Source organism: Cupressus sempervirens, chromosome 7 (genome assembly GCF_028749045.1).
Source record: "Cupressus sempervirens isolate cs-2001-9-10 chromosome 7, ASM2874904v1, whole genome shotgun sequence".
In the NCBI taxonomy this organism is placed as follows: domain Eukaryota; kingdom Viridiplantae; phylum Streptophyta; class Pinopsida; order Cupressales; family Cupressaceae; genus Cupressus; species Cupressus sempervirens.
The window spans coordinates 307,706,375-307,733,936 of NC_143124.1; the positions used below are offsets into that span (position 1 = coordinate 307,706,375).

Here is a 27,562-nt window from a genome sequence, read left to right on the forward strand (position 1 = left end):
GTGGATTTGCAATTCATTGTAAAAAAAATTCAATCTACCTTACATTAATAGTTTTTGGGAACTCGTACTCTTGGTGGGTGCCTATACCACCCAAGTTGCAGAGCCTTGACAACAAGTTTTTATTTACTTAACCAATTTTTTTAATCATAATGAAGTGAATTACTTCAGTCACATAATTTTTACATAACACTTGAATTTATTCTTGAGATTTTCCATATCACTTGTTTTGTAAAGATTCAAAACTATGATGACATCAAATTATCAAATACAAATATATCAACTAATATACAATTAAACTATCTCTTCAAATTTTGATGATAAAACTTGGTTTATATCCAATTTTTAAAATTTAATTATTATAAAATTGGATCCATAGTTTCAACAGTAACAAAAAAATTAATCAATACTAACTTAAAAGTAACAATATTAACTTAAAAATTAATATCTGCAACTTCAATTCAATAAAAGAGTTAAATGATGTTATTTTTATTAGAATTATTGCAAAAATTATTATCAGTAAAGAAAAAAAAGTACAATAATATTAATCAATTTACATAGTTAAGAAAATTAAATATATCTATTTGACATTATAAATTTTTTTGTTTTAAAAATTAATTATTTAATTCTCTTGAAAGAAATTGTTTAAGTTCTTAAATATAAAAAAATTTATCTAATAATATAATATTTGAACTAAAATGATTTTAAAATTAATTAATTAATTCTTATAAAAGGAAATTGTTTAAATTCTTATATTAAATAAAAACTTATTATTATCTAATAATAAAACAATTTTAATTTTTTTTTAATAATATCATAATAAAAGTTAATAACGGATAAAAAAGTTAATAAATTTAAAACATATTATTAAATTTTGAAAATAAAAGTATCTTATGCCCTATACATATAAAATCGTTGTGAAATATATAATGGGCTTATCAAAATGTAAAGGTCAATAAATACAAATCATGCAAGAGAAAGTGATGCACGGCAACTGCATTGACAACTCCTAGTAGGCATGGTCTTGGACTGGGGTAAATCAGTCGCAATAGCTTAGAATTCTTACCGTCCACGTTTTATTTGAAGCGATTTTTATGCTGAAACATGGAATAAAGTACAAGTCCTCAAAATATGGGAGAACGAATAATACGTAACACAACTTAACTCGTCTAAACTATTAATTTCGATGCTGCATTACTACATTATCAAACTCACTTGCGAAATTTTAGCAAATGGTTAAAATCATCGAGTGGTAGAGAAATACTTTGCTAATATTAGCCACCGAAATAGACTATGGGAATACATTTCTACATATTGTTAAACGTAATATTTCTATTACTTGTCTGACAATTGACTGAATTATATGGTGTTTTAATGGACGCAAAAATATTAGTAAAAATTAGGGATCACCATAATTATTAATCTGTTTCACATTCTCTATGTAATGGGTTCAAATGGGTTTGAACGACACTCGTTTCAATTACAAACTACGCAACATACTAACCTTGGAGAATGGGCATAGTACTTTCTAGCCCTAAAAATTAGGACTGTGATTTAAGCAGTTCATTTAATCTGGCTTAAGCCAAGAAACAGGCCCTTCATAATCCTATAAATTAAGGAATACCATTGAAGCTTGCATATGTGAAAAAGCCGAGTAAAATATTGTTTTGAGATGACTCCTGTTAACCCCCCCATTTCTAAACATCATGAGTTGAGGATTGTTAATACAGAAGTTATAGTGCCTTCTCTTCCAATGCGGCAGCACATTCTTCCTCTCTCAAATATAGATCTCACTATTCCACCACTTTCTGTGCATGTCTTCTTCTATTATAAAACTCCCTCTCCTAGGACTTTCGCATCAGCACTATCCCATCTCAAGACTTCCCTCTCCAGGGTCTTAGTTTCTTACTATGTATTTGCAGGAAGAATGGTTATAGATGGCCTTGGCCTACCATATATCAATTGCAATAACAAAGGAGTTCGCTTGACCCAACCTTATGCTGCAGCTCCTCTTTCTCATCTCAATTTATACAACCCTGATGAATCTGTGCAGGGGAGGATTGTTCCTCCACTTTCAAAGCCCTTTGAAGAAGATGGTGATCCTATTTTTGCCGTGTAGGTAAATGATTACAAACAACACTTACCATTTTTCACTTGTACTACCTGTCCCTAGTTTGCATTTTGTTATCATTGCTGAACTCTTTTAGAGCTAGTTTCATGTTGATAGTTAGTAACATTATTATGAGATTATCATATATTGTGCTATGGATTCAGTTGATATGTGATAAGATTACTTAGACTCTACATTTCATATATGTATGATGATTATTTTCAGTATTTGCAGTTATTAATGATGATTAGTAAGATGATTTATTATCATATGTGTTTTCTTATGGATACTTACCCCATACTTGCATGTGTATGGTATGCGTGTTTTCTTTGTGTGTTTGCTTTTGTATGGTGTGTCTGATGTGGTTAAGAAAGGGAGTCGTAGTCACCTGCTAGTCGGGATCTACACGATGCACTAGTTATTGTCATTACTTGTTTAGTTCAGTATATATTGTGCTTGTACATGCATAGTTTTTATGCAAGTTGCAGGTACCAGGTATCGACTTCTCTAAATTGCGAGGATGAGCGTACCTAATCACATTATCTCAATGATAAGAGAGGGTAGATAAATTCTCAAGTTCAAATCCCAACCTTTTAGGCCATTTGTTCTAATTGAAAAATTAGGACAAGTATCTAAGTTGAGTACCCTCCGAATGTGTCAGATGATGTAATTTATGATATAAACCCCTTGGTTTGATTTGTATGTATTTTGGCTATGATAGGATTTTTGTATTTTTACCTTTGTGAGTCTTTGGAGTATTTTCTATTAATTAAGCATAATTAAAAGATTTAATTAATGGTTTAATTAAATAAAAAATTAATATGATATTTTAATATTTATTTTATTTAATTAATTAAAAAATTAATAAAATAAAATAATTAAATTTGAAAATAAAATAATTAAATTGAAAGATAAAAGTTAAAGCTTTAAATTTGGAATGTGACAATATTTATTTAAATAATAATATATTTGGAGCTCATTTTTAAATAAATGACTAAATAATATTATTATTAAAGCTAATAAATATTTTAGTAATAAAGTCTTGGAAAATGAAATTTAAAAGTGAAAAATATATTTTAAATTATTAAATGATTCTAAATCTCATATGATTAAAATATAAATATATTAAGATTGAAAAGTGGAGATATTAAACTTAGTGGATGAGACTTAATAAATAAATAAATTAAATTGAAAAGAGTAAAGTAAATTGGAGTTATAATCTTGCATGGGAATTAACATGTGTCAACAACACGGGGTTTAGTGCATTAATTAAGCACAAGATGTCTACAACTCTATGACTCATCAAAAAGGTTGGAAAAAACCCATGCTTAGTTGGTGACACCTTCTAGTTGTTTCAAGAAGCATTGCAAATTTTTTTTGAGAGCTCTTGATATTCAAGCATTCATAGAAGCTTAAATGAAAAGCTTAATGAGAAGCTACAAGTTTAATGGCAGCTACAAGCTTAATGAAAGGTACGAGCTACAAGCTAAAATAGAAGCTTCAAAGCTTACATGCAGGGGAGAAGATTCATATGCTCATATATTTTCTACATGCTTTTATGTTTCATCTAGCACTTCTAGTCACTTGGAGATTTTCGGTTGGCTTGGATCTTGGAGGAATTGCAATGATGGAGAAGGAAGGGATTTTCTATGGACTTCTGAGGTATGGTGAATTAGCATCAGTGTCCAGGTGCACTCATGAAAATCACATATTCTATTTGTAGTATTTCTCTTCCTGTCTTCATCATGTTTGTTATATGTATCTGAATACTCTCTGTGATTAAATCTATAATTGAAATAGGAATCTAGATATGCTATTTGGTTGAGCATAAAACAATGGAAAACCTGAGATTCAATTGAGGAAGAAATTAGATTTTAATCAGGTTTGGGTTCGAATTTATATTAAATTAGAACGACAAAATTTGGAATTAAAATAGAAATTCTAAGTTGAAAATTTGAATGATTAGATGTAATCTTTCTATCAAATTATATTTTCAGATGCGTATGGACAAACGTATTAGATGGATGAATGGGTAAATTTAGAGAACAATTATTTTAAGAAAAAATTCTTAATTCATCACAAATTGTCCTGTCGATGCTCCCTAGATAGACTTGAACTCAGTCATTCATAACTTTTTATCGTGATCGAATTTATTCGATCACTCCAGTCAAAATCGGCGCAACTTGACCCTCTCCAACATATTTAAATTTCAGCTCAATCCAACGGTTCATTACGGAGATATGGCCGTCGTACTGAGACTGCTTTATTCAAGGACAGATATTTCTCCATTTCTCATAACTAAGAGTTCTTTATGCTTAAACTTCACAAAAATAATATATCAAAGCGTGGAATGAATTAAAGATATGATTACAATCTTCCCTTATTAGAATCTTATTAATATGCATTAGTTTTATATGATTTATTATCTAATCTAATTAAAACAAAGTTAATTAAGATTAGTTAATAGTAGAAGAAGTGTAATTAATTATTAGTGAATCTAAGTAAATGAATTTTTAAATGAGAAAAAATTAAAAGAAAAGATATTTTAATATAGTTTATATAGTGGACTTTTTATAATGTATATTGAATACTATTTAATATATATTAAACAATTTTAGGGTTGTTTAATGAAGATGATAATGTTAAGAATTTGGAGATTATTCATGTTAAAATTTACAATGGGTCTTATTAGTTTGTGATAGGGATTTTTTTCAAACAACGTTTATATAGACAAAATATTATTAGAACAATTAAAAAATAGAGTCTAATGGTTGATTTTAATATTGATTAAATAATTGTAAGATGATAATTTATATTATGTTGATCTAAATTTAGAAACTCTGAATGATATTGGATTAAGATTGAATTATTATGTTATTGGTTAATACGTTTGAATACCTTAATGGAGTTAAGAGTTAGCCAAATATTAACTAATGAGTTTATGGAAGGATTCTATAGATCAAGTATTTATAGTTTGAGGAGTCTATTATTTATTAATATTTGTAAGGACTAGCAAACTATTAATAAATAATGGTTTAAATAGATATCAACAAATTTGAATAGAGTTAATCTAGTGGAGATTATTTAATGATTAAAATTTTGTAAAAAGATATTAGTTTTTGGTTTGGAGTAGGATTGATTTTTAATCAATTGATATTCAATGAGTTGTCAATATAATTATATTATGCGAAAGAGTTTTAACTTGAAATGATTATCATTAATACGAAATTGTTAAGAAAGATGAATGTAGTCATTATGGATAAGATTTTCAAAATAACTTGTTAATATTATTATTATTAAAATATTAATATTTGTGTATTGAATTGAAGTTGACTTTGATGTACAAACTATTGTTAGTCAACTAATACTCATTAGGTTGATAGTATGGTTGTGTAATTATTAATTAAATCAATTAACTAGAGTTAATTGGATTTAATTAATAATTATGTAATAGAGATTTAGTTGATATAATTCTTTTAACAAGATTGTAAAAAAAAATATATTGATGTCAAAGTTGGTAGTACTTATTCTGATGACTTCAATAATGACCTTAGATGTTTTAATTGTGAGACTTAGTAATATTTAATTGAAAACTTTTAGAATGTTTAAAGGTCATGGACTGTGAACCTATAATAATTGATTAATTTAATTGATCATTTTAATAAAGTTATAATCTTTTATTTAAAGAATGATAATTGGTCCTCTTATAATGTAACGAATAATGATCCTAAAAAAGTTGAAATGTTAATCAATTAGAATATGGATCATGATTAAATATAAAGAATAAATTAAAAGTCAGTGATGATCAGTTTAGTGAATATTTACCCTTAAGCTATTCTTAGAATAAAATTCTTAATAATAGAAGGATAATGCTATTGGAGAACAAACGGGTTGACTTGTAGGTCAAATGATTAAACTTAGACACTTGAGGTATACTTGCAAATAGAAAACTAGAAACATCTACATTTGATTCAACTATATAAAATAACAAAACCAAAACATGTGTCTGCATCGTGTATTCTATATGCTTCTTGTTTTGGGTTTTGGGTTAACTAGTGTTGACCAGTCCTAGGTTGTTACCAAAGGCTCTTGAGTTATGAAATGTGATGGTATGTTGATCTTATTTGGTCTCGATCTTTTAAGCCCAACTATGGTAATGTGATCGTATGCTCTATAAAATATTTGTATTTATTCATCAGTCTTCATGTGTGAAGTTGAGATGTATGTGTATGAGACACTTGAGCTAATCATTTTTGAATCATCGATCAGTTATCTTTGGATTATTTTCCAGTCGTCATGATGGGACTGAAATGTTGATTTATGTCTTGATGATGTCATGTTGTGACATGTTTGACTCAACCATTTTTGAGTCTTCGATCAGTATGATTTCGAGATATTCTTGGTTGCTTGTTGAGAACTAATGGATATTGTGATTTATTTTGAGATATATTTTGGTTATTGAGAATCAATTGATAATTATGATTATCAGTCATGCCTTTAGATGCCAATAGAGAACTGTTGTGGTCATGATTTTCTATGGATTCTTTTCGGATGCTCATGGAGATTTGATGATTCTTATCTTGGAGGTTTGATGATTTTTTATTATGGATATTTGATGCTTTTATGCATATTTGATAATTTTATTATGGATTAACTTTTTTGATTTTGAAATTTATGATTCCATGAGCTTAGGTTAGGTAATCTACTTGTAGTGTTGGGAAGTGGCTTGTGATGGGTGTCGGGGCCCTAAGTGGCTGCCACGGTAACTCATTGTAAGTTTGGTTAATAAGTGATAACATTTACACACTAAATGGAGATTAAATGAACCTAAAAAGATAATTTTTTTGATATTCTCGCTCATGTCTTGAGTGCTTGTATAGGCTAGGATGGGAGTAGTGAGAACACATGATTGCGACTGTGCGTTCCGTAGTATGCCTCATCAGTATGAGAGGATATTAGTGGCCGCTTGAGATCAGTATGGACCTGTGGAGTTTAGCTAACTGCCAGGATAACTTGTACATGATAAATGCGATGACACTTTCTCGCTTGCATAGTAGGTTCCTACATGTCATTGTATGCCTCTAGGAAGTAGATGTCAGTTTCATGATTGAAACCTTTGAGTTAGTATACTTTTAAGATTTCTAAACTATAGATATTTTTCCTATGTGTTATGGATAGCCTTTTTGGGACATGAGTTTATCTCCTCAGCACGGTGGGAGTGGACCACTTAGGTACCATGCGGTCGGGTGGTAGTATATTTTCCACTCTTATCATTTGAGATCCGGTTGGGACACCGTGGTTGAAGTATTCTCTAGTTGTATTTATCTTCATTATGTTCTTGGAGCATTATGATAGATGATATACCTTATGATAGATATATTTGCTAGTATGTTTTTTATATTAATTATTTGCATATGTTAGATGATGTTATCTTATGCTTTTACTTTGCATGCTAGTAGGATGTTTTAGGAGTGACATTCCTACTATCTTTATAGCCGATGATCTCTTCGGTGCCTTGGAATGCTATGCACGGAGGGATGGCTAGGATCCATGATGGTCTAATGATGCTATTAACTATTGGGAGGAACTATGCACTTAGTTTATTTTGTTTGATCTTTATGATGGATGTATATGTCTTCTATGATGATGTATCATGTGATTATCTCTACTTTGATGTATCATGGATTAGAATAGGATGATGTACCTTATTTCACATATGTATATTCTTTTAAGCCTTCATAGCTTGTGACATGTATAGTGGATGATTGAGCATTTGACAATGTAATGTAAGAACATTGAACTTATCATTATTATTCATGTGGATTTTGTACTAGATGAATTCATGTATCTTAGTTAGTTTAGATGTAACTCAATGTTAAGGGATTCTTAAAGAATGAAATCAGTTATGTATGTTATGTTTACTTTTAGATGGACATTGCTATTGCTTCCGTTATTATGTAAAAGTTATATATGGTATTTACTTTCATATTTTAAAAAAAAAAAAATTAGGTAAACTTAGTGTAATTCTTTGGATCCCTTAGCGGGGCATTATATTTGGTATCAGAGCCCAAGTTTCAATATTGGGAGCTCTTGGTATATTGAAATGCTACTAGTTATTAACTAGTTGATCAAAACAAAACTTTGAATTATCATGTGTATCTCTTTCAAACTGAAAACTTGAAAATTAGGTGAATTGAAATAGAACTTGAAACTGTTAATTGCATATTTTTCATACTTCAACACTTAGTTTTCAAAATTGAAAATTCTACTAAAAACTTAAACGAAGGCAAAACTAAAAATTGAAAACTTATTCTAGTTGCAAAACATGTATCTTTTATCTAAGTTTCAAGGTAGTATACCTTTGTTTATCTTTGCAAGCATTAAGTTGCTCTTGTTTATAATGTATTAAGGGATATATTTCAGTAGTTGTTAAAAGAATGAATGTTGGATCAATGTGATTTTCGATTTACCATTAAACCAGAATCATATTGCTCTAAGGGTGTTGTAATATCCTCAATGGCATCATGTTTTCCTACATGAGGAAAAGGGTTCAATGGGACCCGCATAGTGAGTATCTTAGTTTCTCATTCTTGTAGGCTTCTGGTAGTAAGCCTAATCCCGGGGGGGTGGATGTAGTGACCACCCCTAGTTCACATTTTGTTATCATTGCTAAACTCTTTTAGAGCTAGTTTCATGTTGATGGTTAGTAACATTATTATAAGATTATAAGATATTGTGTTATGGATTCAATTGATATGTGATGAGATTACTTAGACTCTATATTTCATGTATGTATGATGATTGTTTTTAGTGTTTGTAGTTATTAATGTTGATTAGTAAAATGATTTATTATCATATATGTTTTTTTATAGATACTTACCCCATACTTGCATGTGTATGGTGTGCGTGTTTGCTTTGTGTGTTTGCTTTTGTATGGTGTGTCTGATGTGGTTAAGGAAAGGAGTCGTCGTCACATGCTAGTCGGGATCTACACAATGCACCACTTCCTGTCACTGCCTGTTTAGTTTAGTATATATTGTGCTTGTACATACATTATTTTTATGCAGATTGCAGGTACTAGGTATCAACTTCCTTGAATTGCTAGGATAAGCATACCTTATCACATTATCTCAATGATAAGAGAGGGGAGATAAATTCTCAAATCAAAATCTCAACCCTTTAGGCCATTTCTTCTAATTAAAAAATTAAAACAAGTATGTAAGTTGAGTACCCTTTGAATGTGTCAGATGATGTAATTCGTGATATAAACCCCATGGTTTGATTTATATATATATTTTGGCTATGATGGATTTTTCGTATTTTTACCTTTGTGAGTCTTTGGAGTATTTTCTATTAGTTAAGCCTAATTAAAAGATTTAATTAATGGTTTAATTAAATAAAAAATTAATATGATATTTTAATATTTATTTTATTTAATTAAATAAATAAAATAATTAAATTTGAAAATAAAATAATTAAATTGAAAGATAAAAGTTAAAGGTTTAAATTTGAAATGTGACGATATTTATGTTAATTATAATATATTTGGAGCTCATTTTTAAATAAATGACTAAATAATATTATTATTAAAGCTAATAAATATTTTAGCAATAAAATTTTAGAAAATAAAATTTAAAAGTGAAAAATATATTTTAAATTATTAAAAGATTCTAAATCTCATATGATTAAAATATAAATATATTAAGATTGAAAAGTGGAGATATTAAAGTTAGTGCATGAGACTTAATAAATAAATTAATTAAATTGGAAAGAGTAAAGTAAATTGGAGTTATAAGCTTGCATGGGAATTAACATGTGTCAACAACACGGGAGTTAGTGCATCAATTAAGCACAAGGTGTCTACAACTCTATGACTCATCAAAAAGGTTGGAAAAGACTCATGCTTAGTTGGTGACACCTTTCAGCTATTTCAAGAAGCATTCTAAAAGTTTCTTGAGAGTTCTTGATATTCAGGCATTCATAGAAGCTTAAATGAAAAGCTTAATGAAAAGTTACAAGTTTAATGGAAGCTACAAGCTTAATGGAATCCATGAACTACAAGCTAAAATAGAAGCTTCAAAGCTTATATGCAGGGGAGAAGATTCATATGCTCATATATTTTCTACATGCTTCTATGCTTCATCTAGCACTTCTAGTCACTTGGAAATTTTTGGTTGGCTTGGATCTTGAAAGAATTGCAATGATGGAGAAGGAAAAGATTTTTTATGGACTTCCGAGGCCTGGTGAATTAGCATCAGTGTCCTGGTGCACTCGTGAAAATCACATATTCTATTTGCACTATTTCTCTTCATGTCTTCATCATGTTTGTTATATGTATCTGAATACTCTCTATGATTAAATCTATAATTGAAATAGGAATCTAAATATGCTATTTGGTTGAGAAGAAAATAATAGAAAACCTGAGATCCTATTGAGGAAGAAATTAGATTTTAATCGAGTTTGGGTTCGAATTTATATTATATTAGAAAGACAAAATTTGGAATTAAAATAAAAATTCTAAGTTGAAAATTCGAATGATTAGATGTAATCTTTCTATCAAATTATATTTTCAGATGCGTATGGACAAACCTATTAGATGGATGAATGGGTAAATTTAGAAAACAATTATTTTAAGAGAAAATTCTTAATTCATCACAAATTGTCCTGTCATTGCCCTTTGGATAGACCCGAACTCAGTCATTCATAACTTTTTATCATGATCAAATTTATTCAATCGCTCCAATCAGAATCGGCGCAACTTGGCTCTCTCTTACATATTTAAAGTTTAGCCCGATCCAATGGTTCATTAGGGAGATATGACCATCGTACTGAGACTGTTTTATTCAAAGACAAATATTTCTTTATTTCTCATAACTAAGAGTTCTTTATGCTTAAACTTCATAAAAATAATATATCAAAGCATTAAATGAATTAAATATATTATTACAATCTTCCCTTAATAGAATCTTATTAATATGCATTAGTTTTATATGATTTATTATCTCATCTAATTAAAACAAAGTTAATTAAGATTAGTTAATAGTAGAAGAAGTGTAATTAATTATTAGTCAATCTAAGTAAATGAATTTTTAAATGAAAGGAAATTAAAAGAAAAAATATTTTAATATAGTTTATATTGCGGACTTTTTATAATTTATATTGAATACTATTTAATATATATTAAACAATTTTAGAATTGTTTAATGAAGATGATAATATTAAGAATTTGGAGATTATTCATGTTAAAATCTACAATGAGTCTTATTAGTTTGTGATAGGGATCTTTTTCAAACACCATTTACATAGACAAAATATTATTAGAACAATTAGAAAATGGAGTATAATAGTTGATTTTAATATTGATTAAATAATTGTAAGATGATAATTTATATTATGTTGATTTAAATTTAGAAACTCTGAATGATATTGGATTAAGACTGAATTATTATGTTATTGGTTAATACGTTTGAATACCTTAATGGAGTTAAGAGTTAGCCAAATATTAACTAATGAGTTTATGGAAGGATTCTATAGATCAAGTATTTATAGTTTGAGGAGTCTATTATTTATTAATGTTTGTAAGGACTAGCAAACTATTAATCTAGTTGAGATTATTTAATAATTAAAGTTTTGTAAAAAGATATTAGTTTTTGGTTTGAAGTAGGATTGATTTTTAATCAATTGATATTCAATGAGTTGTCAATATAATTATATTATGCGAAAGAGTTTTAATTTGAAATGATTATCATTAATACGAAATCGTTAAGAAAGATGAATGTAGTCACTATGGATAAGATTTTTAAAATAACTTGTTAATATTATTATTATTAAAATATTAATATTTGTGTATTAGATTGAAGTTGACTTTGACGTACAAACAATTGTTAGTCAACTAATACTCATTAGGTTAATGGTATGGTTGTGTAATTATTAATTAAATCAATTAACTAGAGTTAATTTGATTTAATTAATAATTATGCAATAGAGATTTAGTTGATATAATTCTTTTAACAAGATTGTAAAAAAAAAAATATTGATATCAAAGTTGGTAGGACTTATTCTGATGACTTGAATAATGACCTTAGATGTTTTAATAGTGAGACTTAGTAATATTTAATTGAAAACTTTTAGAATGTTAAAAGGTCATGGATTGTCAAACCTATAATAATTGATTGATTTATTTGAACATTTTAATAAAGTTATAATCTCTTATTCAAAGAATGATAATGGGTGCTCTTATAATATAACGAATATTGATCTTAGAAAAGTTGAAAGGTTAATCAATTAGAATATGGATCATGGTTAAATATAGAGAATAAATTAAAGGTCAATGATGATCAGTTTAGTGAATATTTACCCTTAAGCTATTCTTATAATGTAATTCTAAATAATAGAATTATAATGCTATCGGGGAACAAACGGGTTGACTTGTAGGTGAAATGATTAAACTTAGACACTTGAGGTATACTTGTAAATAGAAAACTAGAAATCTCTACATTTGATTCAACTATATAAAATAAGAAAACCAAAACATGTGTCTGCATGGTGTATTCTATATGCTTCTTGTTTTCTGTTTTGGATTAACTAGTGTTGACCAGTTCTAGGTTGTTACCAGAGGCTTGGGAGTTATGAGATGTGATGGCATGTTGATCTTATTTGGTCTCAATCTTTTAAGCCCAACCATGATAATGTGATCGTATGCTCTATGAAATGTTTGTATTTTTTCATCAGTCTTCATGTGTGAAGCTGAGATGTATGTGTATGAGACACTTTAGCTAATCATTTTTGAGTCTTCGATTAGTTATTTTTGAATTATTTCCTAGTCACCATGATGGGACTGAAATGTTGATTTATGTATTGATGATGTCATGTTGTGACATGTTTGACTCAACCATTTTGGAGTCTTCGATCAGTATGATTTTGAGATATTCTTGGTTGCTTGTTGAGAACCAATGGATATGATGATTTATTTTGAGATATATTTTGATTATTGAGAATCAATGGATACTTATGATTATCAGTGATGCCTTCAGTTGCCAATAGAGAAGTGTTGTGGTCATGATTTTCTATGGATGCTTTTCGGATGCTCATGGAGATTTGATGATTCTTATCTTGGAGGTTTGATGATTTTTTATTATGGATATTTGATGTTTTTATGCATATTTGATAATTTTATTATGGATTATCTTTTGTGATTTTGAAATTTATGATTCCATGAGCTTAGGGTAGGTAATCTACTTATAGTGTCAAAAAGTGGCTTACAATGGGGGCTGGGGCCTTAAGTGGCTACCAAGGCAACTCATTGTAAGTTTGGTTTATAAGTGATAACATTTACACACTAAATGAGGATCAAATGAACCTAAAAAGATAATTTATTTTATGTTCTCACTCATGCCTTGAGTGCTTGTAGAGGCTAGGATGGGAGTAGTGAGAACGCATAGTTGCGACCGTGCATTCCGTAGTATGCCTCATCAGTATGAGAGGATACTAGTGGTTGCATGAGATCAGTATGGATCCATGGAGTTTAGCTAACTGCCAGGGTAACTTGTACGTGATAAATGCGATGACACTTTTTTGCTTGCATAGTAGGTTACTACATGTCATTGTGTGCCTCTAGGAAGTAGATGTCAGTTTCGTGATTGGAACATTTGAGTTAGTATACTTTTAAGATTCCTGGACTATAGAGATTTGTGTTATGTATTATGGATAGCCTGTTTGGAACTTGAAATTATCTCCTCAGTACGATGGGAGTGGACCAATTAGGTACCACGCGGTCGAGTGGTAGTGTATTTTCCACTCTTATCATTTAAGATCCGCTTGAGACACTCTGGCTGGAGTATTCTTGGTTGGTATTTATCTTCATTATGTTCTTGGAGCATTGTGATAGATGATATATCTTATGATAGATGTATTTGCTGGTATGTTTCTTATATTGATGATTTGCATATGTTAGATGATGTTATCTTATGCTTTTACTTTGCATGTTAGTAGGATGTCTTAGGAGTGGCATTCCTACTATGTTTATAGGTGATGATCTCTTTGGTGCTTTGGAATGTTACGCACAGAGGGATGGCTAGGATCCACGATGGTCTAATGATGCTATTAACGGTTGGGAGGAACCGTGCACTTAGTTTATTTTGTTTGATCTTTATGATGGATGTATATGTCTTCTATGATGATGTATCATGTGATTATCTCTACTTTGATGTATCAAAGATTGAAAAAGGATAATGTACCTTATTTCACATATGTATATTCTTTTAAGCCTTCATACCCTATGACATGTACAGTGGATGACTGAGCATTTGGAAATGTAATGTATGAACATTGAACTTATCATTATTATTCATGTGGATGTTGTACTAGATGGATTCATGTATCTTAGTTAGTTTAGATGTAACTCAACGTTAAGGGATTCGTAAAGAATGAAATCGGTTATGTATGTTATGTTTACTTTTAGATGAACATTGCTATTGCTTTTTTTATTATGTACAAGTTATATGTGGTATTTGATTTCATGTTTAAAAAGAAAAAAATTGTTAGGTAAACTTAGTGTAATTCTTTGGATCCCTTGGCGGGGCATTACATTTGGTATCAGAGCCCAAGTTTCAACATTGGGAGCTCTGGGTATATTGAAATGCTACTAGTTATTAACTAGTTGAACAAAACAAAACTTTGAACTATCATGTGTATCTCTTTCGGACCGAAAACTTGAAAATTAGGTGAACTGAAATAGAACTTGAAACTGTTACTTGCATATTTTTCATACTTCAACACTTAGCTTTCAAAATTGAAAATTCTACTGAAAACTTAAACGAAGGAAAAACTGAAAATTGAAAACTTATTCTAGTTGCAAAACATGTATCTTTTATCTAAGTTTCAAGGTAGTATACCTTTGTTTATCTTTGCAAACACTAAGTTGCTCTTTTTTAGAATGTATTAAGGGATATATTTTAATAGTTGTTAAAAGAGCGAATGTTAGATCAATGTGGTTTTCGGTTTACCATTAAACTAGAATCATATTGCTCTAAGGGTGTTGTAATATCCTCAATGGTATCATGTTTTCCTACAGGAGGAAAATGGTTGAATGGGATTCGCATAGTGAGTATCTTAGTTTCTCATTCTTGTAGGCTTCTGAGAGTAAGCCTAATCCTACTATGGAAGGATTCTATAGATCAAGTATTTATAGTTTGAGGAGTCTATTATTTATTAATATTTGTAAAGACTAACAAACTATTAATAAATAATGGTTTAAATAGATATAAACAAATTTGATTAGAGTTAATTTAGTGGAGATTATTTAATGATTAAAGTTTTGTAAAAATATATTAGTTTTTGGTTTGAAGTAGGATTGATTTTTAATCAATTAATATTCATTGAGTTGTCAATGTATTTATATTATGCAAAAGAGTTTTATCTTGAAATGATTATCATTAATATGAAATCGTTAAGAAAGATGAATGAGGTCACTATGGATAAGATTTTTAAAATAACTTGTTAATATTATTATTATTAAAATATTAATATTTTGTATTGGATTGAAGTTGACTTTGACATACAAACTATTGTTAGTCAACTAATACTCATTAGGTTGATGGTATGGTTGTGTAATTATTAATTAAATCAATTAACTAGATTTAATTGGATTTAATTAATAATTATGTAATAGAGATTTAGTTGATATAATTCTTTAAAAAAGATTGTAAAAAAAAATATATTGATATCAAAGTTAGTAGGACTTATTCTGATGACTTCAATAATGACCTTAGATGTTTTAATAATGAGACTTAGTAATATTTAATTAAAAACTTTTAGAGTGTTAAAAGGTTATGGATTGTGAACCTATAATAATTGATTCATTTAATTGATCATTTTAATAAAGTTATAATCTTTTATTTGAAGAATGATAATTGGTTCTCTTATAATATAACAAATAATGATCTTAGAAAAGTTGAAAGGTTAATCAATTAGAATATGGATCATGGTTAAATATAGAGAATAAATTAAAGGTCAATGATGATCAGTTTAGTGAATATTTACCCTTAAGCTATTATTAGAATGTAATTCTTAATAATAGAAAGATAATGTTATTGGAGAACAAACGGGTTGACTTGTAAGTCAAATGATTAAACTTAGACACTTGAGGTATACTTGGAAATAGAAAACTATAAACCTCTACATTTGATTCAACTATATAAGATAACAAAACCAAAACATGTGTCTGCATCGTGTATTCTATATGCTTCTTGTTTTGGATTTTGGGTTAATTAGTATTGACCAGTCCTAAGTTGTTACCAGAGGCTCGGGAGTTATGAGATGTGATGGCATGTTGATCTTATTTGGTCTCGATCTTTTAAGCCCAACCATTGTAATGTGATCGTATGCTCTATGAAATTTTTGTATTTGTTCATCAGTCTTCATGTGTGAAGCTGAGATGTATGTTTATGAGACACTTGAGCTAATCATTTTTGAGTCATCGATCAGTTATCCTTAGATTATTTTCTAGTCACCATGATGGGACTGAAATGTTGATTTATGTCTTGATGATGTCATGTTGTGACATGTTTGACTCAACCATTTTGGATTCTTCGATCAGTATGATTTTGAGATATTCTTAGTTTCTTGTTGAGAACCAATAGATATGGTGATTTATTTTGAGATACATTTTGGTTATTGAGAATCAATGGTTACTTATGATTATCATTAATGCCTTCAGTTGGCAATAGAGAACTGTTGTGGTCATGATTTTCTATGAATGCTTTTCGGATGCTCATGAAAATTTAATGATTCTTATCTTGAAGTTTTGATTATTTTTTATTATGGATATTTGATGCTTTTATGCATATTTGATGATTTTATTATGGATTATCTTTTGTAATTTTGAAATTTATGATTCGATGAGCTTAGGGTAGGTAATCTACTTGTAGTTTCAGGAAGTGGCTTGCAATGGGGGGCGAGGGCCCTAAGTGGCTGCCACGGTAACTCATTATAAGTTTGGTTAATAAGTGATAACATTTACACACTAAATGAGAATTAAATGAACCTAAAAAGATAATTGTTTTGATGTTCTTGCCCATGCCTTGAGTGCTTGTATATGATAGGATGGGAGTAGTGAGAATGCATGGTTGCGACCGTGCATTCCGTAGTATGTCTCGTTAGTTTGAGAGGATACTAGTGGCCGCATGAGATCAGTATGGACCCATGGAGTTTAGCTAACTGCCAGGGTAACTTGTACGTGATAAATGCGATAACACTTTCCAGCTTGCATAGTAGGTTCCTACATGTCATTGTGTGCCTCTTGAAAGTAGATGTCAGTTTCGTGATTGAAACCTTTGAGTTAGTATACTTTTAGGATTTTTAGACTATAGAGATTTGTGCTATGTGTTATGGATAGCCTGTTTGGCACTTGAAATTATCTCCTCAACATAGTGGGAGTGGAGCACATAGGTACCACGCAGTCAAGTGGTAGTGTATTTTTCACTCTTATCATTTGAGATCCGCTTGAGATACCGTGGCTAGATTATTCTTGGTTGGTATTTATTTTCATTATGTTCTTGGAGCATTATGATAGATGATATACCTTATGATAGATGTATTTGTTGGTATGTTTCTTATATTGATGATTTGCATATATTAGATGATGTTATCTTATGATTTTACTTTGCATGTTAGTATGATGTTTTAAGAGTGACATTCCTACTATGTTTATGGCCGATGATCTCTTCAGTGCCTTGGAATGTTACGCACGGAGGAATGGCTAGGATCCACGATGGTCTATTGATGCTATTAACGGTTGGGAGGAACCGTGCACTTAGTTTATTTTGTTTGATCTTTATGATGGATGTATATGTCTTCTATGATGATGTATCATGTGATTATCTCTACTTTGATGTATTATGGATTGGAATAGGATGATGTACCTTATTTCACATATGTATATTCTTTTAAGCCTTCATACTCTGTGACATGTACAGTGGATGATTGAGCATTTGGAAATGTAATGTATGAACATTGAACTTATCATTATTATTCATGTGATGTTGTACTAGATGGATTCATGTATGTTAGTTTTTTTAGATGTAACTCAACGTTAAGGAATTCTTAAAGAATGAAATCCGTTATGTATGTTATGTTTACTTTTAGATGGACATTGCTATTGCTTTCGTTATTATGTACAAGTTATATGTGGTATTTACTTTCATGTTAAAAATAAATAAAACTTGTTAGGTGAACTTAGTGTAATTCTTTGGATCCCTTGGTGGGGCATTACATTTGGTATCAGAGCTCAAGTTTCAACATTGGGAGCTCTGGGTATATTGAAATACTACTAGTTATTAACTAGTTGAACAAAATACAACTTTGAACTATTATGTCTATCTCTTTCAAATTGAAAACTTGAGAACTAGGTGAACTGAAACAGAACATGAAACTGTTACTTGGATATTTTTTATACTTCAACACTTAGCTTTCAAAATTGAAAATTCTATTGAAAACTTAAATGAAGGCAAAACTGAAAATTGAAAACTTATTCTAGTTGCAAAACATGTATCTTTTATCTAAGTTTCAAAGTAGTATACCTTTGTGTATCTTTGCAAGTATTAAGTTGCTCTTGTTTAGAATGTATTAAGGGATATATTTCAGTAGTTATTAAAAGAACGAATGTTGGATCAATGTGGTTTTCAGTTTACCATTAAACTAGAATCATATTGCTCTAAGGGTGTTGCAATATCTTCAATGGTATCATGTTTCACTACAGGAGAAAAATGGTTCAATGGGATCCACATAGTGAGTATTTTAGTTTCTCATTCTCGTAAGCTTCCGAGAGTAAGCCTAATCCCAGGGCGGGTGGATGTAGTACCTACCCCTAGTTCGCATTTTGTTATAATTGCTGAACTCTTTTAGAGCTAATTTCATGTTGATGGTTAGTAACATTATTTTGAGATTATCAAATATTGTGCTATGGATTCAGTTGATATGTGATAAGATTACTTAGACTCTACATTTCATATATGTATGATGATTATTTTCAGTGTTTGCAGTTATTAATGATGATTAGCAAGATGATTTATTATCATATGTATTTTTTTATGGATACTTACCCCATAATTGCATGTGTATGGTGTTTGTGTTTGCTTTTGTATGGTGTGTCTGATGTGGTTAAGGAAGGGAGTCGTAGTCACCTACTAGTCGAGATCTACACGATGCACCACTTCTTGATATTCTCTATTTAGTTCAGTATATATTGTGCTTGTACATGCATAGTTTTTATGCAAGTTGCAGGTACCGAGTATCGACTTCCTTGAATTGCCAAGATGAGCCTACCCTATCACATTATCTCAATGATAAGAGAGGGGAGATAAATTCTCAAGTCCAAATCCCAACCCTTTAGGCCATTTGTTTTAATTGAAAAATTATGACACGTATCTAAGTTGAGTACCCTCCAAATGTGTCAGATGATGTAATTCGTGATATAAACACCTTGGTTTGATGTGCATGTATTTTTGCTATGATGGGTTTTTCGTATTTTTAACTTTGTGAGTCTTTGGAGTATTTTTTATTAATTAAGCCTAATTAAAAGATTTAATTAATGGTTTAATTAAATAAAAAATTAATATGATATTTTAATATTTATTTTATTTAATTAATTGAAAAATTAATTAAATAAAATAATTAAATTTGAAAATAAAATAAATAAATTGGAAGATAAAAGTTAAAGGTTTAAATTTGGAATGTGACGATATTTATTTTAATAATAATATATTTGGAGCTCATTTTTAAATAAATCACTAAATAATATTATTATTAAAGCTAATAAATATTTTAGCAATAAAGTCTTAGATAATGAAATTTAAAAGTGCAAAATATATTTTAAATTATTAAAAGATTCTAAATCTCATATGATTAAAATATAAATATATTAAGATTGAAAAGTGGAGATATTAAAGTTAGTGCATGAGACTTAATAAATAAATAAATAAAATTAGAAAGAGTAGAGTAAATTGGAGTTATAAGCTTGCATGAAAATTAACATGTGTCAACAACACGGAGGTTAGTGCATCAATTAAGCACAAGGTGTCTACAACTCTATGACTCATCAAAAAGGTTGGAAAAGACCCATGCTTAGTTAGTGACACCTTCCAGCTATTTCAAGAACCATTTCAAAGGTTTCTTGAGAGCTCTTGAGATTCAGGCATTCATAGAAGCTTAAATGAAAAGCTTAATGGGAAGCTACAAGTTTAATGAAAGCTACAAGGTTAATGGAAGCCACGAGCTACAAGCTAAATAGAAGCTTCAAAGCTTACATGCAGGGGAGAAGATTCATATGCTCATATATTTTCTACATGCTTCTATGCTTCATCTAGCACTTCTAGTCACTTGGAGATTCTGGGTTGGCTTGGATCTTGGAGGAATTGCAATGATGGAAAATGAAGAGATTTTCTATGGACTTCTGAGGTATGGTGAATTAGCATCAGTGTCTAAGTGCACTCGTGAAAATCACATATTCTATTTGCACTATTTCTCTTCCTATCCTCATCATGTTTGTTATATGTATCTGAATACTCTTTGTGATTAAATCTATAATTGAAATAGGAATCTAGATATGCTATTTGGTTGAGAAGAAAAAAAAAGAAAACCTAAGATCTTATTGAAGAAGAAATTAGATTTTAATCGGGTTTGGGTTCGAATTTATATTAAATTAGAAACATAAAATTTGGAATTAAAATAGAAATTTTAAGATGAAAATTCGAATTATTAGATGTAATCTTTCTATCAAATTATATTTTTAGATGCGTATAGACAAACCTATTAGATGGATGAATGGGTAAATTTAGAGAACAATTATTTTAAGAAAAAATTCTTAATTCATCATAAATTGTCCTCTCGATACTCCCTAGATAGACCCAAACTCAGTCATTCATAACTTTTTATCGTGATCGAGTTTATTCAATCGCTCTAGTCAAAATCGGCGTAACTTGGCTCTCTCCAACATATTTAAATTTCAGCCTGATCCAACTGTTCATTAGGGAGATATGGCCGTCGTACTGAGACTACTTTGTTTAAGGACAGATATTTCTCCATTTCTCATAACTAAGAGTTCTTTATGCTTAAATTTCGCAAAAATAATATATCAAAAGATGGAATGAATTAAAGATATTATTACAATCTTCCCTTATTAGAATTTTATTAATATGCATTAGTTTTATATGGTTTATTATCTAATCTAATTAAAACAAAGTTAATTAAGATTAGTTAATAGTAGAAAAAGTGTAATTAATTATTAGTGAATCTAAGTAAATGGATTTTTAAATGAGAGAAAGTTAAAAGAAAAAATATTTTAATATAGTTTATATAGTGGACTTTTTATAATGTATATTGAATACTATTTAATATATATTAAACAATTTTAGAGTTGTTTAATGAAGATGATAACGTTAAGAATTTAGAAATTATTCATGTTAAAATCTACAATGAGTCTTATTCGTTTGTGATAGGGATTTTTTTCAAACAACGTTTATATAGACAAAATATTATTAGAACAATTAGAAAATGGATTCTAATGGTTGATTTTAATATTGATTAAATAATTGTAAGATGATAATTTATGTTATGTTGATTTAAATTTAGAAACTCTGAATGATATTGGATTAAGACCAAATTATTATGTTATTAGTTAATATGTTTGAATACTTTAATGGAGTTAAGAGTTAGTCAAATATTAACTAATGTGTTTATGGAAGGATTCTATAAATCAAGTATTTATAGTTTGAGGAGTCTATTATTTATTAATGTTTGTAAGGACTAGCAAACTATTAATAAATAATGGTTTAAATAGATATCAACAAATTTGATTAGAGTTAATCTAGTGAAGATTATTTAATGATTAAAGTTTTGTAAAAAGATATTAGTTTTTGGTTTGAAGCAGGATTGATTTTTAATCAATTTATATTCATTGAGTTGTCAATATAATTATATTATGGGAAAGTGTTTTAACTTGTAATGATTATCATTAATACAAAATCGTTAAGAAAGATGACTGTAGTCATTATGGATAAGATTTTCAAAATCACTTGTTAATATTATTATTATTAAAATATTAATATTTGTGTATTGGATTGAAGTTGACTTTGACGTACAAACTATTGTTAGTCAACTAATACTCATTAGGTTGATGGTATGGTTGTGTAATTATTAATTAAATCAATTAACTAGAGTTAATTGGATTTAGTTAATAATTATGTAATAGAGATTAGCTGATATAATTCTTTTAACAAGATTGTAAAAAAATATATATTGATATCAAAGTTGGTAGGACTTATTCTGATGACTTGAATAATGACCTCAGATGTTTTAATAGTGAAACTTAGTAATATTTAATTAAAAACTTTTAGAATGTTAAAAGGTCATGGATTGTGAACATATAATAATTGATTGATTTAACTGATCATTTTAATAAAGTTATAATCTCTTATTCGAAGAATGATAATTGATCCTCTTATAATATAGTAAATAATGATCTTAAAAAAGTTGAAAGGTTAATCAATTAGAATATGGATCATGGTTAAATATAGAGAATAAATTAAAGGTCAATGATGATCAGTTTAGTGAATATTTACCTTTAAGCTATTCTTATAATGTAATTCTAAATAATAGAATGATAATGCTATCGAAGAACAAAGGGGTTGACTTGTAGGTCAAATGATTAAACTTAGACACTTGAGGTATGCTTGCAAATAGAAAACTAGAAACCTCTACATTTGATTCAACTATATAAGATAACAAAACCAAAACATGTGTCTGCATCGTGTATTCTATATGCTTCTTGTTTAGGGTTTTGGGTTAACTAGTGTTGAGCAGTCCTAGGTTGTTACCAGAGGCTCGAGAGTTATGAGATGTGATGGCATGTTGATCTTATTTGGTCTCGATCTTTTAAGCTCAACTATGGTAATGTGATAGTATGCTCTATGAAATGTTTGTATTTGTTCATCAGTCTTCATGTGTGAAGCTGAGATGTATGTCTATGAGACACTTGAGTTAATCATTTTTGAGTCATCGATCAGTTATCTTTGGATTATTTTCTAGTCGCCCTGATGGGACTGAAATGTTGATTTATGTCTTGATGATGTCATGTTGTAACATGTTTGACTCAACCATTTTAGAGTCTTCAATCAGTATAATTTTGAGATATTCTTGGTTGCTTGTTGAGAACCAATGGATATAGTGATTTATTTTGAGATATATTTTGGTTATTGAGAATCAATAGATACTTATGATTATCAGTGATGCCTTTAGTTACCAATAGAGAACTGTTCTGGTCATGATTTTCTATGGATTCTTTTCAGATGCTCATGGAGATTTGATGATTCTTATCTTGAAGGTTTAATGATTTTTTATTATGGATATTTGATGCTTTTATGCATATTTGATGATTTTATTATGGATTATCTTTTGTGATTTTAAAATTTATGATTTCATGAGCTTAGGGTAGGTAATCTACTTGTAGTGTCGGGAAGTGGCTTGCAATGGGGGCCGGGGCCCTAAGTGGCTGTCAGGGTAACTCATTGTAAGTTTGGTTAATAAGTGATAACATTTACACACTAAATGGGGATTAAATGAACCTAAAAAGATAATTGTTTTGATGTTCTCGCCCATGCCTTGAGTGCTTGTACAGGCTAGGATGGAAGTAGTGATAAAGCATGGTTGCGACCGTGCATTCTATAGTATGCCTCGTCAGTATGAGAGGATACTAGTGGCCACATGAGATCAGTATGAACCCGTGGAGTTTAGCTAACTGCCAGGGTAACTTGTACGTGATAAATGTGATGACACTTTCTCGCTTGCATAGTCGGTTTCTACATGTCATTGTGTGCCTCTGGGAAGTAGATGTCAGTTTCATGATTGGAACCTTTGAGTTAGTATACTTTTAGGATTGCTGAACTATAAAGATTTGTGTTATGTGTTATGGATAGCTTATTTGGGACTTGAGATTATCTCCTTAGCACGGTGGGAGTGGACCACTTAGGTACCATGCGGTCAGGTGGTAGTGTATTTTTCACTCTTATCATTTGAGATCCGCTTGAGACACCATGGCTGGAGTATTCTTGGTTGGTATTTATCTTCATTATGTTCTTGGAGCATTATGATAGATGATATACCTTATGATAGATGTATTTGCTGGTATGTTTCTTATATTGATGATTTGCATATGTTAGATGATGTTATCTTATGCTTTTACTTTGCATGTTAGTAGGATGTTTTAGGAGTGACATTCCTACTATGTTTATAGTCGATGATCTCTTTGGTGCCTTGGAATGTTACACACGGAGGGATGGCTAGGATCCACGATGGTCTAATGATGCTATTAACGGTTGGGAGGAACTGTGCACTTAGTTTATTTTGTTTGATCTTTATGATAGATGTATATGTCCTCTATGATGATGTATCATGTGATTATCTCTACTTTGATGTATCATGGATTGGAATAGGATGATGTACCTTATTTCACATATGTATATTCTTTTAAGCTTTTATACCCAGTGACATGTAGAGTGGATGATTGAGCATTTGGAAATATAATATATGAACTTTGGACTTATCATTATTATTCATGTGGATGTTGTACTAGATGGATTCATGTATGTTAGTTTAGATGTAACTCAACGTTAAAGGATTCTTAAACAATGAAGTCAGTTATGTATGTTATTTTTTCTTTTAGATGAGCATTGCTATTGCTTCCATTATTATGTACAAGTTATATGTGGTATTTACTTTCATGTTAAAAAAAATAAAAAATTGTTAGGTAAACTTAGTGTAATTCTTTGGATCCCTTGGCAGGGCATTACACCACTTGTATGGTTGTATGGTTTTCTGCATTACAATCTTAACGATACTCGGTACTTGCAGGTTACAGGGTTCATCTGTGGAGATATTGTTGTTGGCTGCACATTCGACTACAGAGCCGCAGATGCATACTCAGAAAATATGTTTTTCACAAGTTGGAAAAATCTTTCTAGGAACAGTTCATCTGTATCTCCCAATCCATGCTTTACACGCTCTTCTTTGTGCCCTAGAGAGTACCCCACTTACTCTGCTCAAATTGAAAAAATGTATGTGAATTATACTCCTCAGGAACTCGGCCAAGAAAATGATCCTCACCCACCATCTCTATCAAGTAGAATTTACCACCTAGATGCAAAGAACATCATGGATCTCCAATTTAATGCAAATAAACATGGTAACAAGTACACCAAATTAGAGGTTTTCAGTGCTTACTTATAGAAACTACTGATACGCACCCAGAACGTAAAAGACACTGCCAGTTGCAGTAAAATAGGAATAGTTGTAGATGGCCGCCCACACTTAAGGGAGATTGGGGTTTCTGCTAATTACTTTGGCAATGTTATAATCTTGCCATTTGCTGAATCAAATTCTCGTTATGTAGAAAGCGAACCGCTTTGTTGCAGTGCAGGTTTAATTCATGGTGCTATACAAAGTGCAGCAAATGAGGAGCACTTTCAAAGGTTAATTGATTTAGTGGAGACCAGAAAGCCAACTCCTGTCGTAGGGAAGATTTACGGAAAAGAAGATAGAATGAAGTCATCTGGACCTGCCGTGTTGGTGTCTTCTGGACTACGGTTTCCTTTATATGAGGTTGATTTTGGATGGGGGAAGCCTGCCTTTGGAAGCTACCATTTCCCTTGGGGCGGTGAAGTAGGGTATGTAATGCCAACTCAAAGCCGTGCAGGAGACAGTAGTTGGATGGTCTACATGCACCTTCCTTTGGAGCAGCTACATGCCACCGAATCTGATCCCAATCGCATTCTGTTTCCAATCGCATCAGATTTCTTACATTTAGCTTAGAAATATCTTGTATATGTTTGTAACTCTTACCTATATAGGTATAGCATTGTTTAAGATAACTTTATCCCAGACAATTAAATGCTCGTTTTGACTTCTATTGAAATCGAAAAACCGAAATTCAGTGGCAGTGTTGGAAGAAAAGTCATTAAGGTGTTTAAAATAATTGATAAATTGTAAGCTAATGTTGTTAGTATTTACCATAGGTTAAATGCTATTGCAACTGTTATTTTAAATTGAATAATTTCTTGAGAACTTCTAAACATAATTAGATTAGATACATCTTTAGGGTCTATTTGGTAATGGTAATACAAGTGGAATAGGCGTATGTATACTTTTAAAATTTTGAATTCTTTGTTTGGATGCACCAAATTAGAATTGGAATAGCAATAAAATTGGAATACATATTCTAATTTTGGCTAAAAAATGAGCATTCGCTATTCCACCTAAAGAGGTGGAATTGGAATATGTATTTCTATTCCAATACATTATATTTTAGAAAACATCATTTTGTGAGTCCGTGAATTCTGCATCAAATTTTGGGTGAACCAAACAATAATAGGAATACATAACCCCATGTTTTTATTCAAGAATAAATATTCCTATTCCATTTTTTATATTTTGGCAGCCAAATGTACCCTTAGTGATTTAATAATTTACTTTTTTTAATAATTTAATATTTTATAATCTATAATATTATAATTATAATTATAATTGCATTTATGCATATCTTAATATAAACTTAATTATATTTATGCTTATCTTAGATTAACTAGGAGTTGCACCCTTTTGTGTATGTAACAAGTGGTTGATGGAAGATGAGTAATCTTTCCACGAGAATACATATTAAATTTTACATATTGAGTACTAAAATAATAAAGTATAATAAAATTAAATAGATATTAAAAGTAACGAAATAAATATTTCTATACAAAATATTCTAACATACAAAAAATCAAATTTTAATAAGTTAGAAAATATATATAAACAAAAATAGTTAATTTATAAAAATTATGCATTATATATAAAATCCTTAAAGTTAGTCTAACATTATCTAGGGTTACATGACATTAATTCTTTAAATCATCCTAAAATACTTTACTTATCAAATAGTGAATTGGTCCACACAAAGAAATGAATGTATACAACATGTAGGCAACGAAAGAGTTTATAGAGTATGTTTATCATGTATTAAATTATATAATTCCTCAACCTTCTTTTATGATGGTGTTTTGAGTGAGTCATGTCTTAGAATAATGATTTAAAAAAATGTAACAATTTAAATGTTATTTTTTTCAAAATATTCACATTTTCAAAAAATTTGATACAAGCATATATTTAAATATAAAATAAATTTTTACGAGAAGAAAACACAATTGATCTTTTTAAATATTTATTTCACTAATACATTAAATTAGTTAACAAACATCTATTTAATTGAAGACTATGACTTAGTTCTGGAATCACTTCTATGCTACATACTTACATATTCACATTGAATATAATGTTCCTCTCTATGATATTGCCTAGATTTTTTCTTTTTGAATCATTAGTGTTTGCCTAATAATGAATTAAAGTTATATACGTATAGTTAATAAT

The 27,562-nt window shown here is 29.7% G+C and overlaps 1 pseudogene; it reads left to right on the top strand.

The window, feature by feature from the left end:
* Window positions 1-1,669: 1,669 nt before the first annotated feature.
* LOC149546638 (coniferyl alcohol acyltransferase-like) lies at window positions 1,670-25,966 on the top strand (annotated as a pseudogene).
* The last annotated feature ends 1,596 nt before the right edge of the window (window positions 25,967-27,562 follow it).